The sequence below is a fragment of the Pseudophryne corroboree genome, unplaced genomic scaffold, assembly GCF_028390025.1.
Source record: "Pseudophryne corroboree isolate aPseCor3 unplaced genomic scaffold, aPseCor3.hap2 scaffold_996, whole genome shotgun sequence".
Taxonomy (NCBI): domain Eukaryota; kingdom Metazoa; phylum Chordata; class Amphibia; order Anura; family Myobatrachidae; genus Pseudophryne; species Pseudophryne corroboree.
This window is the reverse complement of record NW_026970577.1, coordinates 27030-46062: the sequence shown is the minus strand read 5'-3', so window position 1 is coordinate 46062 and position 19033 is coordinate 27030. Positions and strand designations below refer to the sequence as shown.

Below are 19033 nucleotides of genomic sequence, written 5' to 3'. Positions count from 1 at the left end.
CTAGGACATTCCCCCTCCCAAATCTACCTCTCTCTGCATGTTACATCTGTCCCACAGTGGCGTGCGGTGAGGTCAGTGGCTAGTGAGGCACTACAGCCATAATGTCCGCCGAATCCTGCCCATGACCCTTAGCCAATGCCCGCTACTGCCTCTGAGCCGATACCCGCTGCCACCGCCAATGGCTTACAAACTCGCCCACAATCAACTGACCCAGCCCTCCGCACTATCCTGACTTCTCCCGTCTGCTTACTTTGTGCTTTCCAATGCACAATGCAAACTACAGGTAGTACTGCAGGGCCCACACCCTTTTACTTGCCTTACAGAGCAGCTCTGGGGCTGTTACAGTGCCCAGCTGCTGCAAGAAATCAGCTTGAATGCTTCAGGGGCTGGGGCATAGCCAACATGAGCCCCACACCGAAGGAGGGTGGAGGTGTTTAATGCGAACTAGGGGTCATCCAAGCGCCGCAAAAGGCCGCCATGCCCTGCACGCCCCTTTTCCCTTTTCATATGCAGACGAGAGTTGAAGCCAACTTTGACCCACTGCTTGGATGGCATTACCATATGCAAATCAATCTGCTGCAGGCCTTCCCCCAGGAATGCTTGCACTAGTTGTTGCATTTGGTTTGTTGTTTGGGGGTGCTTCAGTATTAGGCAGCCTTCTGCCCTCCCATGTTCATCTGAAAATATGTGTTCTCCCTGCAGTTGTTGTCCCCAGATGAGAGTTCCCTTGTGCTGCCTCAGTTGAATCTCCTTTACTTGACAGAGATGTGCCTGAGCAGCGGCCCTCCCCAGCCCTATCTCAAATCATACTTATTTTGCATAGGAGATACCATGGTCATGAAGATTGTTTTCCCAGGGTGAGGTTCATTCATTGCATTCTGGGTATGCTGACCCCTGTGATTTCCCCAAATGTGGGAAACTCGACTGCATTATTTGTGGTAGTGGGGGACTGTGTTTGTGCTTTCCTCTGGTCAGCTCTGGTAAAAGTCAGATTTCTTTGTCTCAGATCTTCCTCTAGCCTTGTTCTTCTTTCGAGAGTTCCCTTGTGCTGCCTCAGTTGGATCTCCTTCACTTGACAGGGTGGTGCCCGAGCAGCGACCCTCCCCAGCTCTAGCCCAACTCCTATTTACCTGCCAGGTGAGATACTATGATCAGGAAGGTGCTTCTCCCAGGGCAAGGCTCACCCATTGCACTCTGGGTGTGCTGCTCCTGCGATTTCCCCAAATGTGGGACACTTGACTGCATAATTTGTGTTTCCTCTGGTCGGCTCTCATATAATTCAGATCTCTTTGTCTCAGGTCTTTCTCCAGCCTAGTTTGCTGTCTGTTTCCACTTCTCTTTTCTTGAGCCGCTCCCTTCTATGCAGTTGCGCACTATCCTGACCTCTCCCGTCTGCTTACTTTGTGCCTTCCAACGCACAATGCATACTACAGGTAGTGCTGCAGGGCCCACACCCTTTTACATGCTTTACAGAGCAACTCTGGAGCTGTTACAGTGCCCAGCTGCTGCAAGAAATCATCTTGAATGCTTCAGGGGCTGGGGCATAGCCAACATGAGCCCCACACCGAAGGAGGGGTCATCCAAGCGCCACAAAAGGACACCATGCCCTGCACATCCCTTTTTTCTTTTCATATGCAGACGAGGGTTGAAGCCAACTTTGACCCACTGCTTGGATGACATCACCATATGCAAATCCATCTGCTGCAGGCCTTCCCCCAGGAATGCTTGCACTAGTTGTTGCATTTGGTTTGTTGTTTGGGGGTGCTTCAGTATTAGGCAGCCTTCTGCCCTCCCATGTTCATCTGAAAATATGTGTTCTCCCTGCAGTTGTTGTCCCCAGATGAGAGTTCCCTTGTGCTGCCTCAGTTGAATCTCCTTTACTTGACAGAGATGTGCCTGAGCAGCGGCCCTCCCCAGCCCTATCCCAAATCATACTTATTTTGCATAGGAGATACCATGGTCATGAAGATTGTTCTCCCAGGGTGAGGTTCATTCATTGCATTCTGGGTATGCTGACCCCTGTGATTTCCCCAAATGTGGGAAACTCGACTGCATTATTTGTGGTAGTGGGGGACTGTGTTTGTGCTTTCTTCTGGTCAACTCTGGTAAAAATCAGATTTCTTTGTCTCAGATCTTCCTCTAGCCTTGTTCCTCTTTCGAGAGTTCCCTTGTGCTGCCTCAGTTGGATCTCCTTCACTTGACAGGGGGGTACCCGAGCAGCGACCCTCCCCAGCTCTAGCCCAACTCCTACTTACCTGCCAGGTGAGATACTATGATCATGTAGGTGCTTCTCCCAGGGCAAGGCTCACCCATTGCACTCTGGGTGTGCTGCCCCTGTGATTTCCCCAAATGTGGGAAACTTGACTGCATAATTTGTGTTTCCCCTGGTCGTCTCTCGTATAATTCAGATCTCTTTGTCTCAGGTCTCTCTCCAGCCTAGTTTGCTGTCTGTTTCCACTTCTCTTTTCTTGAGCCGCTCCCTTCTATGCCCTTGCGCACTATCCTGACTTCTCCCGTCTGTTTACTTTGTGCCTTCCAACACACAATGCAAACTACAGGTAGTGCTGCAGGGCCCACACCCTTTTACTTGCCTCACAGAGCAGCTCTGGAGCTGTTACAGTACCCAGCTGCTGCAAGAAATCAGCTTGAATGCTTCAGGGGCTGGGTCATTGCCAACATGAGCCCCACACCGAAGGAGGGTGGGGGTGTTTAATGCGAACTAAGGGTCACCCAAGCGCCGCAAAAGGCCGCCATGCCCTGCACGCCCCTTTTCTCTTTTCATATGCAGACGAGGGTTGAAGCCAACTTTGACCCACTGCTTGGATGGCATTACCATATGCAAATCAATCTGCTGCAGGCCTTCCCCCAGGAATGCTTGCACTAGTTGTTGCATTTGGTTTGTTGTTTGGGGGTGCTTCAGTATTAGGCAGCCTTCTGCCCTCCCATGTTCATCTGAAAATATGTGTTCTCCCTGCAGTTGTTGTCCCCAGATGAGAGTTCCCTTGTGCTGCCTCAGTTGAATCTCCTTTACTTGACAGAGATGTGCCTGAGCAGCGGCCCTCCCCAGCCCTATCCCAAATCATACTTATTTTGCATAGGAGATACCATGGTCATGAAGATTGTTCTCCCAGGGTGAGGTTCATTCATTGCATTCTGGGTATGCTGACCCCTGTGATTTCCCCAAATGTGGGAAACTCGACTGCATTATTTGTGGTAGTGGGGGACTGTGTTTGTGCTTTCCTCTGGTCAGCTCTGGTAAAAGTCAGATTTCTTTGTCTCAGATCTTCCTCTAGCCTTGTTCTTCTTTCGAGAGTTCCCTTGTGCTGCCTCAGTTGGATCTCCTTCACTTGACAGGGGGGTGCCCGAGCAGCGACCCTCCCCAGCTCTAGCCCAACTCCTACTTACCTGCCAGGTGAGATACTATGATCAGGAAGGTGCTTCTCCCAGGGCAAGGCTCACCCATTGCACTCTGGGTGTGCTGCTCCTGCGATTTCCCCAAATGTGGGAAACTTGACTGCATAATTTGTGTTTCCTCTGGTCGGCTCTCGTATAATTCAGATCTCTTTGTCTCAGGTCTTTCTCCAGCCTAGTTTGCTGTCTGTTTCCACTTCTCTTTTCTTGAGCCGCTCCCTTCTATGCCCTTGCGCACTATCCTGACCTCTCCCGTCTGCTTACTTTGTGCCTTCCAACGCACAATGCATACTACAGGTAGTGCTGCAGGGCCCACACCCTTTTACATGCTTTACAGAACAGCTCTGGAGCTGTTACAGTGCCCAGCTGCTGCAAGAAATCATCTTGAATGCTTCACGGGCTGGGGCATAGCCAACATGAGCCCCACACCGAAGGAGGGTGGAGATGTTTAATACGAATTAAGGGTCATCCAAGCGCCACAAAAGGACGCCATGCCCTGCACATCCCTTTTTTCTTTTCATATGCAGATGAGGGTTGAAGCCAACTTTGACCCACTGCTTGGATGACATCACCATATGCAAATCCATCTGCTGCAGGCCTTCCCCCAGGAATGCTTGTACTAGTTGTTGCATTTGGTTTGTTGTTTGGGGGTGCTTCAGTATTAGGCAGCCTTCTGCCCTCCCATGTTCATCTGAAAATATGTGTTCTCCCTGCAGTTGTTGTCCCCAGATGAGAGTTCCCTTGTGCTGCCTCAGTTGAATCGCCTTTACTTGACAGAGATGTGCCTGAGCAGCGGCCCTCCCCAGCCCTATCCCAAATCATACTTATTTTGCATAGGAGATATCATGGTCATGAAGATTGTTCTCCCAGGGTGAGGTTCATTCATTGCATTCTGGGTATGATGACCCCTGTGATTTCCCCAAATGTGGAAAACTCGACTGCATTATTTGTGGTAGAGGGGGACTGTGTTTGTGCTTTCCTCTGGTCAGCTCTGGTAAAAGTCAGATTTCTTTGTCTCAGATCTTCCTCTAGCCTTGTTCTTCTTTCGAGAGTTCCCTTGTGCTGCCTCAGTTGGATCTCCTTCACTTGACAGGGGGGTGCCCGAGCAGCGACCCTCCCCAGCTCTAGCCCAACTCCTACTTACCTGCCAGGTGAGATACTATGATCAGGAAGGTGCTTCTCCCAGGGCAAGGCTCACCCATTGCACTCTGGGTGTGCTGCTCCTGCGATTTCCCCAAATGTGGGATACTTGACGGCATAATTTGTGTTTCCTCTGGTCGGCTCTCGTATAATTCAGATCTCTTTGTCTCAGGTCTCTCTCCAGCCTAGTTTGCTGTCTGTTTCCACTTCTCTTTTCTTGAACCGCTCCCTTCTATGCCCTTGCGCACTATCCTGACTTCTCCCGTCTGCTTACTTTGTGCCTTCCAACGCACAATGCGAACTACAGGTAGTGCTGCAGGGCCCACACCCTTTTAGTTGCCTTACAGAGCAGCTCTGGAGCTGTTACAGTGCCCAGCTGCTGCAAGAAATCAGCTTGAATGCTTCAGGTGCTGGGGCATAGCCAACATGAGCCCCACACCGAAGGAGGGTGGAGGTGTTTAATGCGAATTAGGGGTCATGCAAGCGCCGCAAAAGGCCGCCATGCCCTGCACATCCCTTTTTTCTTTTCATATGCAGACGAGGGTTGAAGCCAACTTTGACCCACTGCTTGGATGACATCACCATATGCAAATCCATCTGCTGCAGGCCTTCCCCCAGGAATGCTTGCACTAGTTGTTGCATTTGGTTTGTTGTTTGGGGGTGCTTCAGTATTAGGCAGCCTTCTGCCCTCCCATGTTCATCTGAAAATATGTGTTCTCCCTGCAGTTGTTGTCCCCAGATGAGAGTTCCCTTGTGCTGCCTCAGTTGAATCGCCTTTACTTGACAGAGATGTGCCTGAGCAGCGGCCCTCCCCAGCCCTATCCCAAATCATACTTATTTTGCATAGGAGATATCATGGTCATGAAGATTGTTCTCCCAGGGTGAGGTTCATTCATTGCATTCTTGGTATGATGACCCCTGTGATTTCCCCAAATGTGGGAAACTCGACTGCATTATTTGTGGTAGTGGGGGACTGTGTTTGTGCTTTCCTCTGGTCAGCTCTGGTAAAAGTCAGATTTCTTTGTCTCAGATCTTCCTCTAGCCTTGTTCTTCTTTCGAGAGTTCCCTTGTGCTGCCTCAGTTGGATCTCCTTCACTTGACAGGGGGGTGCCCGAGCAGCGACCCTCCCCAGCTCTAGCCCAACTCCTACTTACCTGCCAGGTGAGATACTATGATCATGTAGGTGCTTCTCCCAGGGCAAGGCTCACCCATTGCACTCTGGGTGTGCTGCCCCTTTGATTTCCCCAAATGTGGGAAACTTGACTGCATAATTTGTGTTTCCCCTGGTCGGCTCTCATATAATTCAGATCTCTTTGTCTCAGGTCTCTCTCCAGCCTAGTTTGCTGTCTGTTTCCACTTCTCTTTTCTTGAGCCGCTCCCTTCTATGCCCTTGCGCACTATCCTGACTTCTCCCGTCTGCTTACTTTGTGCCTTCCAACGCACAATGCGAACTACAGGTAGTGCTGCAGGGCCCACACCCTTTTACTTGACTTACAGAGCAACTCTGGAGCTGTTACAGTGCCCAGCTGCTGCAAGAAATCAGCTTGAATGCTTCAGGGGCTGGGGCATAGCCAACATGAGCCCCACACCGAATGAGGGTGGAGGTGTTTAATGCGAACTAGGGGTCATCCAAGCGCCGCAAAAGGCCGCCATGCCCTGCACGCCCCTTTTCTCTTTTCATATGCAGATGAGGGTTGAAGCCAACTTTGACCCACTGCTTGGATGACATCACCATATGCAAATCCATCTGCTGCAGGCCTTCCCCCAGGAATGCTTGTACTAGTTGTTGCATTTGGTTTGTTGTTTGGGGGTGCTTCAGTATTAGGCAGCCTTCTGCCCTCCCATGTTCATCTGAAAATATGTGTTCTCCCTGCAGTTGTTGTCCCCAGATGAGAGTTCCCTTGTGCTGCCTCAGTTGAATCTCCTTTACTTGACAGAGATGTGCCTGAGCAGCGGCCCTCACCAGCCCTATCCCAAATCATACTTATTTTGCATAGGAGATACCATGGTCATGAAGATTGTTCTCCCAGGGTGAGGTTCATTCATTGCATTCTGGGTATGATGACCCCTGTGATTTCCCCAAATGTGGGAAACTCGACTGCATTATTTGTGGTAGTGGGGGACTGTGTTTGTGCTTTCCTCTGGTCAGCTCTGGTAAAAGTCAGATTTCTTTGTCTCAGATCTTCCTCTAGCCTTGTTCCTCTTTCAAGAGTTCCCTTGTGCTGCCTCAGTTGGATCTCCTTCACTTGACAGGGGGGTGCCCGAGCAGCGACCCTCCCCAGCTCTAGCCCAACTCCTACTTACCTGCCAGGTGAGATACTATGATCATGAAGGTGCTACTCCCAGGGCAAGGCTCACCCATTGCACTCTGGGTGTGCTGCTCCTGCAATTTCCCCAAATGTGGGACACTTGACTGCATAATTTGTGTTTCCCCTGGTCGGCTCTCGTATAATTCAGATCTCTTTGTCTCAGGTCTCTCTCCAGTATAGTTTGCTGTCTGTTTCCACTTCTCTTTTCTTGAGCCGCTCCCTTCTATGCCCTTGCGCACTATCCTGACTTCTCCCGTCTGCTTACTTTGTGCCTTCCAATGCACAATGCAAACTACAGGTAGTGCTGCAGGGCCCACACCCTTTTACTTGCCTTACAGAGCAGCTCTGGAGCTGTTACAGTGCCCAGCTGCTGCAAGAAATCAGCTTGAATGCTTCAGGGGCTGGGGCATAGCCAACATGAGCCCCACACCGAAGGAGGGTGGAGGTGTTTAATGCGAACTAGAGGTCATCCAAGCGCCGCAAAAGGCCGCCATGCCCTGCACGCCCCTTTTCTCTTTTTTGATATGCAGACGAGGGTTGAAGCCAACTTTGACCCACTGCTTGGATGGCATTACCATATGCAAATCAATCTGCTGCAGGCCTTCCCCCAGGAATGCTTGCACTAGTTGTTGCATTTGGTTTGTTGTTTGGGGGTGCTTCAGTATTAGGCAGCCTTCTGCCCTCCCATGTTCATCTGAAAATATGTGTTCTCCCTGCAGTTGTTGTCCCCAGATGAGAGTTCCCTTGTGCTGCCTCAGTTGAATCTCCTTTACTTGACAGAGATGTGCCTGAGCAGCGGCCCTCCCCAGCCCTATCCCAAATCATACTTATTTTGCATAGGAGATACCATGGTCATGAAGATTGTTCTCCCAGGGTGAGGTTCATTCATTGCATTCTGGGTATGCTGACCCCTGTGATTTCCCCAAATGTGGGAAACTCAACTGCATTATTTGTGGTAGTGGGGGACTGTGTTTGTGCTTTCCTCTGGTCAGCTCTGGTAAAAGTCAGATTTCTTTGTCTCAGATCTTCCTCTAGCCTTGTTCTTCTTTCGAGAGTTCCCTTGTGCTGCCTCAGTTGGATCTCCTTCACTTGACAGGGGGGTGCACGAGCAGCGACCCTCCCCAGCTCTAGCCCAACTCCTATTTACCTGCCAGGTGAGATACTATGATCAGGAAGGTGCTTCTCCCAGGGCAAGGCTCACCCATTGCACTCTGGGTGTGCTGCTCCTGCGATTTCCCCAAATGTGGGACACTTGACGGCATAATTTGTGTTTCCTCTGGTCGGCTCTCATATAATTCAGATCTCTTTGTCTCAGGTCTTTCTCCAGCCTAGTTTGCTGTCTGTTTCCACTTCTCTTTTCTTGAGCCGCTCCCTTCTATGCCCTTGCGCACTATCCTGACCTCTCCCGTCTGCTTACTCTGTGCCTTCCAACGCACAATGCATACTACAGGTAGTGCTGCAGGGCCCACACCCTTTTACATGCTTTACAGAGCAGCTCTGGAGCTGTTACAGTGCCCAGCTGCTGCAAGAAATCATCTTGAATGCTTCAGGGGCTGGGGCATAGCCAACATGAGCCCCACACCGAAGGAGGGTGGAGATGTTTAATGCGAATTAGGGGTCATCCAAGCGCCACAAAAGGACGCCATGCCCTGCACATCCCTTTTTTCTTTTCATATGCAGACGAGGGTTGAAGCCAACTTTGACCCACTGCTTGGATGACATCACCATATGCAAAACCATCTGCTGCAGGCCTTCCCCCAGGAATGCTTGCACTAGTTGTTGCATTTGGTTTGTTGTTTGGGGGTGCTTCAGTATTAGGCAGCCTTCTGCCCTCCCATGTTCATCTGAAAATATGTTTTCTCCCTGCAGTTGTTGTCCCCAGATGAGAGTTCCCTTGTGCTGCCTCAGTTGAATCTCCTTTACTTGACAGAGATGTGCCTGAGCAGCGGCCCTCCCCAGCCCTATCCCAAATCATACTTATTTTGCATAGGAGATACCATGGTCATGAAGATTGTTCTCCCAGGGTGAGGTTCATTCATTGCATTCTGGGTATGCTGACCCCTGTGATTTCCCCAAATGTGGGAAACTCAACTGCATTATTTGTGGTAGTGGGGGACTGTGTTTGTGCTTTCTTCTGGTCAACTCTGGTAAAAATCAGATTTCTTTGTCTCAGATCTTCCTCTAGCCTTGTTCCTCTTTCGAGAGTTCCCTTGTGCTGCCTCAGTTGGATCTCCTTCACTTGACAGGGGGGTACCCGAGCAGCGACCCTTCGCAGCTCTAGCCCAACTCCTACTTACCTGCCAGGTGAGATACTATGATCATGTAGGTGCTTCTCCCAGGGCAAGGCTCACCCATTGCACTCTGGGTGTGCTGCCCCTGTGATTTCCCCAAATGTGGGAAACTTGACTGCATAATTTGTGTTTCCCCTGGTCGGCTCTCGTATAATTCAGATCTCTTTGTCTCAGGTCTCTCTCCAGCCTAGTTTGCTGTCTGTTTCCACTTCTCTTTTCTTGAGCCGCTCCCTTCTATGCCCTTGCGCACTATCCTGACTTCTCCCGTCTGCTTACTTTGTGCCTTCCAACACACAATGCAAACTACAGGTAGTGCTGCAGGGCCCACACCCTTTTACTTGCCTCACAGAGCAGCTCTGGAGCTGTTACAGTGCCCAGCTGCTGCAAGAAATCAGCTTGAATGCTTCAGGGGCTGGGGCATTGCCAACATGAGCCCCACACCGAAGGAGGGTGGGGGTGTTTAATGCGAACTAAGGGTCACCCAAGCGCCGCAAAAGGCCGCCATGCCCTGCACGCCCCTTTTCTCTTTTCATATGCAGACGAGGGTTGAAGCCAACTTTGACCCACTGCTTGGATGGCATTACCATATGCAAATCAATCTGCTGCAGGCCTTCCCCCAGGAATGCTTGCACTAGTTGTTGCATTTGGTTTGTTGTTTGGGGGTGCTTCAGTATTAGGCAGCCTTCTGCCCTCCCATGTTCATCTGAAAATATGTGTTCTCCCTGCAGTTGTTGTCCCCAGATGAGAGTTCCCTTGTGCTGCCTCAGTTGAATCTCCTTTACTTGACAGAGATGTGCCTGAGCAGCGGCCCTCCCCAGCCCTATCCCAAATCATACTTATTTTGCATAGGAGATACCATGGTCATGAAGATTGTTCTCCCAGGGTGAGGTTCATTCATTGCATTCTGGGTATGCTGACCCCTGTGATTTCCCCAAATGTGGGAAACTCGACTGCATTATTTGTGGTAGTGGGGGACTGTGTTTGTGCTTTCCTCTGCTCAGCTCTGGTAAAAGTCAGATTTCTTTGTCTCAGATCTTCCTCTAGCCTTGTTCTTCTTTCGAGAGTTCCCTTGTGCTGCCTCAGTTGGATCTCCTTCACTTGACAGGGGGGTGCCCGAGCAGCGACCCTCCCCAGCTCTAGCCCAACTCCTACTTACCTGCCAGGTGAGATACTATGATCAGGAAGGTGCTTCTCCCAGGGCAAGGCTCACCCATTGCACTCTGGGTGTGCCGCTCCTGCGATTTCCCCAAATGTGGGAAACTTGACTGCATAATTTGTGTTTCCTCTGGTCGGCTCTCGTATAATTCAGATCTCTTTGTCTCAGGTCTTTCTCCAGCCTAGTTTGCTGTCTGTTTCCACTTCTCTTTTCTTGAGCCGCTCCCTTCTATGCCCTTGCGCACTATCCTGACCTCTCCCGTCTGCTTACTTTGTGCCTTCCAACGCACAATGCATACTACAGGTAGTGCTGCAGGGCCCACACCCTTTTACATGCTTTACAGAACAGCTCTGGAGCTGTTACAGTGCCCAGCTGCTGCAAGAAATCATCTTGAATGCTTCAGGGGCTGGGGCATAGCCAACATGAGCCCCACACCGAAGGAGGGTGGAGATGTTTAATGTGAATTAGGGGTCATCCAAGCGCCACAAAAGGACGCCATGCCCTGCACATCCCTTTTTTCTTTTCATATGCAGACGAGGGTTGAAGCCAACTTTGACCCACTGCTTGGATGACATCACCATATGCAAATCCATCTGCTGTAGGCCTTCCCCCAGGAATGCTTGTACTAGTTGTTGCATTTGGTTTGTTGTTTGGGGGTGCTTCAGTATTAGGCAGCCTTCTGCCCTCCCATGTTCATCTGAAAATATGTGTTCTCCCAGCAGTTGTTGTCCCCAGATGAGAGTTCCCTTGTGCTGCCTCAGTTGAATCTCCTTTACTTGACAGAGATGTGCCTGAGCAGCGGCCCTCCCCAGCTCTATCCCAAATCATACTTATTTTGCATAGGAGATACCATGGTCATGAAGATTGTTCTCCCAGGGTGAGGTTCATTCATTGCATTCTGGGTATGCTGACTCCTATGATTTCCCCAAATGTGGGAAACTCGACTGCATTATTTGTGGTAGTGGGGGACTGTGTTTGTGCTTTCCTCTGGTCAGCTCTGGTAAAAGTCAGATTTATTTGTCTCAGATCTTCCTCTAGCCTTGTTCTTCTTTCGAGAGTTCCCTTGTGCTGCCTCAGTTGGATCTCCTTCACTTGACAGGGGGGTGCCCTAGCATCAACCCTCCCCAGCTCAAGCCCAACTCCTACTTACCTGCCAAGTGAGATACAATGATCATGAAGGTGCTTCTCCCAGGGCAAGGCTCACCCATTGCACTCTGGGTGTGCTGCTCCTGCGATTTCCCCAAATGTGGGAAACTTGACTGCATAATTTGTGTTTCCCCTGGTCAGCTCTCGTATAATTCAGATCTGTTTGTCTCAGGTCTCTCTCCAGCCTAGTTTGCTGTCTGTTTCAACTTCTCTTTTCTTGAGCCGCTCCCTTCTATGCCCTTGCGCATTATCTTGACTTCTCCCATCTGCTTACTTTGTGCCTTCCAATGCACAATGCGAACTACAGGTAGTGCTGCAGGGCCCACACCCTTTTACTTGCCTTACAGAGCAGCTCTGGAGCTATTACAGTGCCCAGCTGCTGCAAGTAATCAGCTTGAATGCTTCATGGGCTGGGGCATAGCCAACATGAGCCCCACACCGAAGTAGGGTGGAGGTGTTTAATGCGAACTAGGGGTCATCCAAGCGCCGCAAAAGGCCGCCATGCCCTGCACGCCCCTTTTCTCTTTTCATATGCAGACGAGGGTTGAAGCCAACTTTGACCCACTGCTTGGATGACATCACCATATGCAAAACCATCTGCTGCAGGCCTTCCCCCAGGAATGCTTGTACTAGTTGTTGCATTTGGTTTGTTGTTTGGGGGTGCTTCAGTATTAGGCAGCCTTCTGCCCTCCCATGTTCATCTGAAAATATGTGTTCTCCCTGCAGTTGTTGTCCCCAGATGAGAGTTCCCTTGTGCTGCCTCAGTTGAATCTCCTTTACTTGACAGAGATGTGCCTCACCAGCCCTATCCCAAATCATACTTATTTTGCATAGGAGATACCATGGTCATGAAGATTGTTCTCCCAGGGTGAGGTTCATTCATTGCATTCTGGGTATGCTGACCCCTGTGATTTCCCCAAATGTGGGAAACTCGACTGCATTATTTGTGGTAGTGGGGGACTGTGTTTGTGCTTTCCTCTGGTCAGCTCTGGTAAAAGTCAGATTTCTTTGTCTCAGATCTTCCTCTAGCCTTGTTCCTCTTTCAAGAGTTCCCTTGTGCTGCCTCAGTTGGATCTCCTTCACTTGACAGGGGGGTGCCCGAGCAGCGACCCTCCCCAGCTCTAGCCCAACTCCTACTTACCTGCCAGGTGAGATACTATGATCATGAAGGTGCTACTCCCAGGGCAAGGCTCACCCATTGCACTCTGGGTGTGCTGCTCCTGCAATTTCCCCAAATGTGGGACACTTGACTGCATAATTTGTGTTTCCCCTGGTCGGCTCTCGTATAATTCAGATCTCTTTGTCTCAGGTCTCTCTCCAGTATAGTTTGCTGTCTGTTTCCACTTCTCTTTTCTTGAGCCGCTCCCTTCTATGCCCTTGCGCACTATCCTGACTTCTCCCGTCTGCTTACTTTGTGCCTTCCAATGCACAATGCAAACTACAGGTAGTGCTGCAGGGCCCACACCCTTTTACTTGCCTTACAGAGCAGCTCTGGAGCTGTTACAGTGCCCAGCTGCTGCAAGAAATCAGCTTGAATGCTTCAGGGGCTGGGGCATAGCCAACATGAGCCCCACACCGAAGGAGGGTGGAGGTGTTTAATGCGAACTAGAGGTCATCCAAGCGCCGCAAAAGGCCGCCATGCCCTGCACGCCCCTTTTCTCTTTTTTGATATGCAGACGAGGGTTGAAGCCAACTTTGACCCACTGCTTGGATGGCATTACCATATGCAAATCAATCTGCTGCAGGCCTTCCCCCAGGAATGCTTGCACTAGTTGTTGCATTTGGTTTGTTGTTTGGGGGTGCTTCAGTATTAGGCAGCCTTCTGCCCTCCCATGTTCATCTGAAAATATGTGTTCTCCCTGCAGTTGTTGTCCCCAGATGAGAGTTCCCTTGTGCTGCCTCAGTTGAATCTCCTTTACTTAACAGAGATGTGCCTGAGCAGCGGCCCTCCCCAGCCCTATCCCAAATCATACTTATTTTGCATAGGAGATACCATGGTCATGAAGATTGTTCTCCCAGGGTGAGGTTCATTCATTGCATTCTGGGTATGCTGACCCCTGTGATTTCCCCAAATGTGGGAAACTCAACTGCATTATTTGTGGTAGTGGGGGACTGTGTTTGTGCTTTCCTCTGGTCAGCTCTGGTAAAAGTCAGATTTCTTTGTCTCAGATCTTCCTCTAGCCTTGTTCTTCTTTCGAGAGTTCCCTTGTGCTGCCTCAGTTGGATCTCCTTCACTTGACAGGGGGGTGCACGAGCAGCGACCCTCCCCAGCTCTAGCCCAACTCCTATTTACCTGCCAGGTGAGATACTATGATCAGGAAGGTGCTTCTCCCAGGGCAAGGCTCACCCATTGCACTCTGGGTGTGCTGCTCCTGCGATTTCCCCAAATGTGGGACACTTGACGGCATAATTTGTGTTTCCTCTGGTCGGCTCTCATATAATTCAGATCTCTTTGTCTCAGGTCTTTCTCCAGCCTAGTTTGCTGTCTGTTTCCACTTCTCTTTTCTTGAGCCGCTCCCTTCTATGCCCTTGCGCACTATCCTGACCTCTCCCGTCTGCTTACTTTGTGCCTTCCAACGCACAATGCATACTACAGGTAGTGCTGCAGGGCCCACACCCTTTTACATGCTTTACAGAGCAGCTCTGGAGCTGTTACAGTGCCCAGCTGCTGCAAGAAATCATCTTGAATGCTTCAGGGGCTGGGGCATAGCCAACATGAGCCCCACACCGAAGGAGGGTGGAGATGTTTAATGCGAATTAGGGGTCATCCAAGCGCCACAAAAGGACGCCATGCCCTGCACATCCCTTTTTTCTTTTCATATGCAGACGAGGGTTGAAGCCAACTTTGACCCACTGCTTGGATGACATCACCATATGCAAAACCATCTGCTGCAGGCCTTCCCCCAGGAATGCTTGCACTAGTTGTTGCATTTGGTTTGTTGTTTGGGGGTGCTTCAGTATTAGGCAGCCTTCTGCCCTCCCATGTTCATCTGAAAATATGTGTTCTCCCTGCAGTTGTTGTCCCCAGATGAGAGTTCCCTTGTGCTGCCTCAGTTGAATCTCCTTTACTTGACAGAGATGTGCCTGAGCAGCGGCCCTCCCCAGCCCTATCCCAAATCATACTTATTTTGCATAGGAGATACCATGGTCATGAAGATTGTTCTCCCAGGGTGAGGTTCATTCATTGCATTCTGGGTATGCTGACCCCTGTGATTTCCCCAAATGTGGGAAACTCAACTGCATTATTTGTGGTAGTGGGGGACTGTGTTTGTGCTTTCTTCTGGTCAACTCTGGTAAAAATCAGATTTCTTTGTCTCAGATCTTCCTCTAGCCTTGTTCCTCTTTCGAGAGTTCCCTTGTGCTGCCTCAGTTGGATCTCCTTCACTTGACAGGGGGGTACCCGAGCAGCGACCCTTCGCAGCTCTAGCCCAACTCCTACTTACCTGCCAGGTGAGATACTATGATCATGTAGGTGCTTCTCCCAGGGCAAGACTCACCCATTGCACTCTGGGTGTGCTGCCCCTGTGATTTCCCCAAATGTGGGAAACTTGACTGCATAATTTGTGTTTCCCCTGGTCGGCTCTCGTATAATTCAGATCTCTTTGTCTCAGGTCTCTCTCCAGCCTAGTTTGCTGTCTGTTTCCACTTCTCTTTTCTTGAGCCGCTCCCTTCTATGCCCTTGCGCACTATCCTGACTTCTCCCGTCTGCTTACTTTGTGCCTTCCAACACACAATGCAAACTACAGGTAGTGCTGCAGGGCCCACACCCTTTTACTTGCCTCACAGAGCAGCTCTGGAGCTGTTACAGTGCCCAGCTGCTGCAAGAAATCAGCTTGAATGCTTCAGGGGCTGGGGCATTGCCAACATGAGCCCCACACCGAAGGAGGGTGGGGGTGTTTAATGCGAACTAAGGGTCACCCAAGCGCCGCAAAAGGCCGCCATGCCCTGCACGCCCCTTTTCTCTTTTCATATGCAGACGAGGGTTGAAGCCAACTTTGACCCACTGCTTGGATGGCATTACCATATGCAAATCAATCTGCTGCAGGCCTTCCCCCAGGAATGCTTGCACTAGTTGTTGCATTTGGTTTGTTGTTTGGGGGTGCTTCAGTATTAGGCAGCCTTCTGCCCTCCCATGTTCATCTGAAAATATGTGTTCTCCCTGCAGTTGTTGTCCCCAGATGAGAGTTCCCTTGTGCTGCCTCAGTTGAATCTCCTTTACTTGACAGAGATGTGCCTGAGCAGCGGCCCTCCCCAGCCCTATCCCAAATCATACTTATTTTGCATAGTAGATACCATGGTCATGAAGATTGTTCTCCCAGGGTGAGGTTCATTCATTGCATTCTGGGTATGCTGACCCCTGTGATTTCCCCAAATGTGGGAAACTCGACTGCATTATTTGTGGTAGTGGGGGACTGTGTTTGTGCTTTCCTCTGCTCAGCTCTGGTAAAAGTCAGATTTCTTTGTCTCAGATCTTCCTCTAGCCTTGTTCTTCTTTCGAGAGTTCCCTTGTGCTGCCTCAGTTGGATCTCCTTCACTTGACAGGGGGGTGCCCGAGCAGCGACCCTCCCCAGCTCTAGCCCAACTCCTACTTACCTGCCAGGTGAGATACTATGATCAGGAAGGTGCTTCTCCCAGGGCAAGGCTCACCCATTGCACTCTGGGTGTGCCGCTCCTGCGATTTCCCCAAATGTGGGAAACTTGACTGCATAATTTGTGTTTCCCCTGGTCGGCTCTCGTATAATTCAGATCTCTTTGTCTCAGGTCTTTCTCCAGCCTAGTTTGCTGTCTGTTTCCACTTCTCTTTTCTTGAGCCGCTCCCTTCTATGCCCTTGCGCACTATCCTGACCTCTCCCGTCTGCTTACTTTGTGCCTTCCAACGCACAATGCATACTACAGGTAGTGCTGCAGGGCCCACACCCTTTTACATGCTTTACAGAACAGCTCTGGAGCTGTTACAGTGCCCAGCTGCTGCAAGAAATCATCTTGAATGCTTCAGGGGCTGGGGCATAGCCAACATGAGCCCCACACCGAAGGAGGGTGGAGATGTTTAATGTGAATTAGGGGTCATCCAAGCGCCACAAAAGGACGCCATGCCCTGCACATCCCTTTTTTCTTTTCATATGCAGACGAGGGTTGAAGCCAACTTTGACCCACTGCTTGGATGACATCACCATATGCAAATCCATCTGCTGTAGGCCTTCCCCCAGGAATGCTTGTACTAGTTGTTGCATTTGGTTTGTTGTTTGGGGGTGCTTCAGTATTAGGCAGCCTTCTGCCCTCCCATGTTCATCTGAAAATATGTGTTCTCCCAGCAGTTGTTGTCCCCAGATGAGAGTTCCCTTGTGCTGCCTCAGTTGAATCTCCTTTACTTGACAGAGATGTGCCTGAGCAGCGGCCCTCCCCAGCTCTATCCCAAATCATACTTATTTTGCATAGGAGATACCATGGTCATGAAGATTGTTCTCCCAGGGTGAGGTTCATTCATTGCATTCTGGGTATGCTGACTCCTATGATTTCCCCAAATGTGGGAAACTCGACTGCATTATTTGTGGTAGTGGGGGACTGTGTTTGTGCTTTCCTCTGGTCAGCTCTGGTAAAAGTCAGATTTCTTTGTCTCAGATCTTCCTCTAGCCTTGTTCTTCTTTCGAGAGTTCCCTTGTGCTGCCTCAGTTGGATCTCCTTCACTTGACAGGGGGGTGCCCTAGCATCAACCCTCCCCAGCTCAAGCCCAACTCCTACTTACCTGCCAAGTGAGATACTATGATCATGAAGGTGCTTCTCCCAGGGCAAGGCTCACCCATTGCACTCTGGGTGTGCTGCTCCTGCGATTTCCCCAAATGTGGGAAACTTGACTGCATAATTTGTGTTTCCCCTGGTCAGCTCTCGTATAATTCAGATCTGTTTGTCTCAGGTCTCTCTCCAGCCTAGTTTGCTGTCTGTTTCAACTTCTCTTTTCTTGAGCCGCTCCCTTCTATGCCCTTGCGCATTATCTTGACTTCTCCCATCTGCTTACTTTGTGCCTTCCAATGCACAATGCGAACTACAGGTAGTGCTGCAGGGCCCACACCCTTTTACTTGCCTTACAGAGCAGCTCTGTAGCTATTACAGTGCCCAGCTGCTGCAAGTAATCAGCTTGAATGCTTCATGGGCTGGGGCATAGCCAACATGAGCCCCACACCGAAGTAGGGTGGAGGTGTTTAATGCGAACTAGGGGTCATCCAAGCGCCGCAAAAGGCCGCCATGCCCTGCACGCCCCTTTTCTCTTTTCATATGCAGACGAGGGTTGAAGCCAACTTTGACCCACTGCTTGGATGACATCACCATATGCAAATCCATCTGCTGCAGGCCTTCCCCCAGGAATGCTTGTACTAGTTGTTGCATTTGGTTTGTTGTTTGGGGGTGCTTCAGTATTAGGCAGCCTTCTGCCCTCCCATGTTCATCTGAAAATATGTGTTCTCCCTGCAGTTGTTGTCCCCAGATGAGAGTTCCCTTGTGCTGCCTCAGTTGAATCTCCTTTACTTGACAGAGATGTGCCTGAGCAGCGGCCCTCCCCAGCCCTATCCCAAATCATACATATTTTGCATAGGAGATACCATGGTCATGAAGATTGTTCTCCCAGGGTGAGGTTCATTCATTGCATTCTGGGTATGCTGACCCCTGTGATTTCCCCAAATGTGGGAAACTCGACTGCATTATTTGTGGTAGTGGGTGACTGTGTTTGTGCTTTCCTCTGGTCAGCTCTGGTAAAAGCCAGATTTCTGTGTCTCAGATCTTCCTCTAGCCTTGTTCTTCTTTCGAGAGTTCTCTTGTGCTGCCTCAGTTGGATCTCCTTCACTTGACAGGGGGGTGCCCGAGCAGCGACCCTCCTCAGCTCTTGCCCAACTCCTACTTACCTGCCAGGTGAGATACTATGATCATGAAGGTGCTTCTCCCAGGGCAAGGCTCACCCATTGCACTCTGTGTGTGCTGCTCCAGCGATTTCCCCAAATGTGGGAAACTCGACTGCATAATTTGTGTTTCCCCTGGTCGGCTCTCGTATAATTCAGATCTCTTTGTCTCAGGTCTCTCTCCAGCCTAGTTTGCTGTCTGTTTCCACTTCTCTTTTCTTGAGCCGCTCCTTTCTATGCCCTTGCGCACTATCCTGACTTCTCCCGTCTGCTTACTTTGTGCCTTCCAACGCACAATGCGAACTACAGGTAGTGCTGCAGGGCCCACACCCTTTTAGTTGCCTTACAGAGCAGCTCTGGAGCTGTTACAGTGCCCAGCTGCTGCAAGAAATCAGCTTGAATGTTCTTCGTTGATTGATGGAAGAAACATCTAACAAAAACTCTCCAGATTATTGACTTTTTAAAGTTTTTCTAGGAAACGTTCTAGATGAATGCTTATTAGCGTTTGTCAGAATGTACGTTTGCAAAGTGTCACTGTGGCGCAATCAGTTAGCGTGTTCGGTTATTATCCAAAAGGTTGGTGGTTCAATCCCACCCAGGGACGTAATTTACCTTGTTATCAGATTTTGGTGATCTTTAAGTAGACAAGTCAAAATTTCAAACCCCCTCTTGTGGTGTAGGGTACCTGGCCTT

General features: G+C 50.2%; 31 non-coding genes and 1 pseudogene across 31 annotated transcripts; all 32 read left to right on the top strand.

The window, feature by feature from the left end:
* Positions 1-806: 806 nt before the first annotated feature.
* On the top strand, positions 807-970 carry LOC135049757 (U1 spliceosomal RNA). Its single transcript, XR_010241443.1, has one exon. It is a non-coding gene; the product is annotated as a U1 spliceosomal RNA (small nuclear RNA).
* A 152-nt stretch (positions 971-1122) lies between these two features.
* On the top strand, positions 1123-1285 carry LOC135049777 (U1 spliceosomal RNA). Its single transcript, XR_010241462.1, has one exon. It is a non-coding gene; the product is annotated as a U1 spliceosomal RNA (small nuclear RNA).
* Positions 1286-1931: 646 nt separating this feature from the next.
* On the top strand, positions 1932-2095 carry LOC135049758 (U1 spliceosomal RNA). The gene has a single exon (XR_010241444.1). It is a non-coding gene; the product is annotated as a U1 spliceosomal RNA (small nuclear RNA).
* Positions 2096-2247: 152 nt separating this feature from the next.
* On the top strand, positions 2248-2410 carry LOC135049780 (U1 spliceosomal RNA). The gene has a single exon (XR_010241465.1). It is a non-coding gene; the product is annotated as a U1 spliceosomal RNA (small nuclear RNA).
* A 671-nt stretch (positions 2411-3081) lies between these two features.
* LOC135049788 (U1 spliceosomal RNA) lies at positions 3082-3245 on the top strand. The gene has a single exon (XR_010241471.1). It is a non-coding gene; the product is annotated as a U1 spliceosomal RNA (small nuclear RNA).
* A 152-nt stretch (positions 3246-3397) lies between these two features.
* Positions 3398-3560, top strand: LOC135049769 (U1 spliceosomal RNA). The gene has a single exon (XR_010241455.1). It is a non-coding gene; the product is annotated as a U1 spliceosomal RNA (small nuclear RNA).
* Positions 3561-4231: 671 nt separating this feature from the next.
* Positions 4232-4395, top strand: LOC135049764 (U1 spliceosomal RNA). Its single transcript, XR_010241449.1, has one exon. It is a non-coding gene; the product is annotated as a U1 spliceosomal RNA (small nuclear RNA).
* A 152-nt stretch (positions 4396-4547) lies between these two features.
* LOC135049775 (U1 spliceosomal RNA) lies at positions 4548-4710 on the top strand. Its single transcript, XR_010241460.1, has one exon. It is a non-coding gene; the product is annotated as a U1 spliceosomal RNA (small nuclear RNA).
* A 671-nt stretch (positions 4711-5381) lies between these two features.
* On the top strand, positions 5382-5545 carry LOC135049767 (U1 spliceosomal RNA). The gene has a single exon (XR_010241453.1). It is a non-coding gene; the product is annotated as a U1 spliceosomal RNA (small nuclear RNA).
* A 152-nt stretch (positions 5546-5697) lies between these two features.
* LOC135049782 (U1 spliceosomal RNA) lies at positions 5698-5839 on the top strand (annotated as a pseudogene).
* A 692-nt stretch (positions 5840-6531) lies between these two features.
* Positions 6532-6695, top strand: LOC135049762 (U1 spliceosomal RNA). Its single transcript, XR_010241447.1, has one exon. It is a non-coding gene; the product is annotated as a U1 spliceosomal RNA (small nuclear RNA).
* Positions 6696-6847: 152 nt separating this feature from the next.
* LOC135049773 (U1 spliceosomal RNA) lies at positions 6848-7010 on the top strand. Its single transcript, XR_010241458.1, has one exon. It is a non-coding gene; the product is annotated as a U1 spliceosomal RNA (small nuclear RNA).
* A 673-nt stretch (positions 7011-7683) lies between these two features.
* On the top strand, positions 7684-7847 carry LOC135049766 (U1 spliceosomal RNA). The gene has a single exon (XR_010241452.1). It is a non-coding gene; the product is annotated as a U1 spliceosomal RNA (small nuclear RNA).
* Positions 7848-7999: 152 nt separating this feature from the next.
* Positions 8000-8162, top strand: LOC135049784 (U1 spliceosomal RNA). Its single transcript, XR_010241468.1, has one exon. It is a non-coding gene; the product is annotated as a U1 spliceosomal RNA (small nuclear RNA).
* Positions 8163-8833: 671 nt separating this feature from the next.
* On the top strand, positions 8834-8997 carry LOC135049756 (U1 spliceosomal RNA). Its single transcript, XR_010241442.1, has one exon. It is a non-coding gene; the product is annotated as a U1 spliceosomal RNA (small nuclear RNA).
* A 152-nt stretch (positions 8998-9149) lies between these two features.
* On the top strand, positions 9150-9312 carry LOC135049779 (U1 spliceosomal RNA). The gene has a single exon (XR_010241464.1). It is a non-coding gene; the product is annotated as a U1 spliceosomal RNA (small nuclear RNA).
* A 671-nt stretch (positions 9313-9983) lies between these two features.
* Positions 9984-10147, top strand: LOC135049786 (U1 spliceosomal RNA). Its single transcript, XR_010241470.1, has one exon. It is a non-coding gene; the product is annotated as a U1 spliceosomal RNA (small nuclear RNA).
* A 152-nt stretch (positions 10148-10299) lies between these two features.
* On the top strand, positions 10300-10462 carry LOC135049768 (U1 spliceosomal RNA). The gene has a single exon (XR_010241454.1). It is a non-coding gene; the product is annotated as a U1 spliceosomal RNA (small nuclear RNA).
* A 671-nt stretch (positions 10463-11133) lies between these two features.
* LOC135049761 (U1 spliceosomal RNA) lies at positions 11134-11297 on the top strand. The gene has a single exon (XR_010241446.1). It is a non-coding gene; the product is annotated as a U1 spliceosomal RNA (small nuclear RNA).
* A 152-nt stretch (positions 11298-11449) lies between these two features.
* LOC135049781 (U1 spliceosomal RNA) lies at positions 11450-11612 on the top strand. Its single transcript, XR_010241466.1, has one exon. It is a non-coding gene; the product is annotated as a U1 spliceosomal RNA (small nuclear RNA).
* Positions 11613-12270: 658 nt separating this feature from the next.
* Positions 12271-12434, top strand: LOC135049778 (U1 spliceosomal RNA). The gene has a single exon (XR_010241463.1). It is a non-coding gene; the product is annotated as a U1 spliceosomal RNA (small nuclear RNA).
* Positions 12435-12586: 152 nt separating this feature from the next.
* On the top strand, positions 12587-12749 carry LOC135049772 (U1 spliceosomal RNA). The gene has a single exon (XR_010241457.1). It is a non-coding gene; the product is annotated as a U1 spliceosomal RNA (small nuclear RNA).
* Positions 12750-13422: 673 nt separating this feature from the next.
* On the top strand, positions 13423-13586 carry LOC135049754 (U1 spliceosomal RNA). Its single transcript, XR_010241440.1, has one exon. It is a non-coding gene; the product is annotated as a U1 spliceosomal RNA (small nuclear RNA).
* A 152-nt stretch (positions 13587-13738) lies between these two features.
* LOC135049783 (U1 spliceosomal RNA) lies at positions 13739-13901 on the top strand. The gene has a single exon (XR_010241467.1). It is a non-coding gene; the product is annotated as a U1 spliceosomal RNA (small nuclear RNA).
* Positions 13902-14572: 671 nt separating this feature from the next.
* LOC135049755 (U1 spliceosomal RNA) lies at positions 14573-14736 on the top strand. Its single transcript, XR_010241441.1, has one exon. It is a non-coding gene; the product is annotated as a U1 spliceosomal RNA (small nuclear RNA).
* A 152-nt stretch (positions 14737-14888) lies between these two features.
* On the top strand, positions 14889-15051 carry LOC135049785 (U1 spliceosomal RNA). Its single transcript, XR_010241469.1, has one exon. It is a non-coding gene; the product is annotated as a U1 spliceosomal RNA (small nuclear RNA).
* Positions 15052-15722: 671 nt separating this feature from the next.
* LOC135049763 (U1 spliceosomal RNA) lies at positions 15723-15886 on the top strand. Its single transcript, XR_010241448.1, has one exon. It is a non-coding gene; the product is annotated as a U1 spliceosomal RNA (small nuclear RNA).
* Positions 15887-16038: 152 nt separating this feature from the next.
* LOC135049770 (U1 spliceosomal RNA) lies at positions 16039-16201 on the top strand. Its single transcript, XR_010241456.1, has one exon. It is a non-coding gene; the product is annotated as a U1 spliceosomal RNA (small nuclear RNA).
* Positions 16202-16872: 671 nt separating this feature from the next.
* Positions 16873-17036, top strand: LOC135049759 (U1 spliceosomal RNA). The gene has a single exon (XR_010241445.1). It is a non-coding gene; the product is annotated as a U1 spliceosomal RNA (small nuclear RNA).
* A 152-nt stretch (positions 17037-17188) lies between these two features.
* Positions 17189-17351, top strand: LOC135049776 (U1 spliceosomal RNA). Its single transcript, XR_010241461.1, has one exon. It is a non-coding gene; the product is annotated as a U1 spliceosomal RNA (small nuclear RNA).
* Positions 17352-18022: 671 nt separating this feature from the next.
* LOC135049765 (U1 spliceosomal RNA) lies at positions 18023-18186 on the top strand. The gene has a single exon (XR_010241451.1). It is a non-coding gene; the product is annotated as a U1 spliceosomal RNA (small nuclear RNA).
* A 152-nt stretch (positions 18187-18338) lies between these two features.
* LOC135049774 (U1 spliceosomal RNA) lies at positions 18339-18501 on the top strand. The gene has a single exon (XR_010241459.1). It is a non-coding gene; the product is annotated as a U1 spliceosomal RNA (small nuclear RNA).
* Positions 18502-19033: the final 532 nt, after the last annotated feature.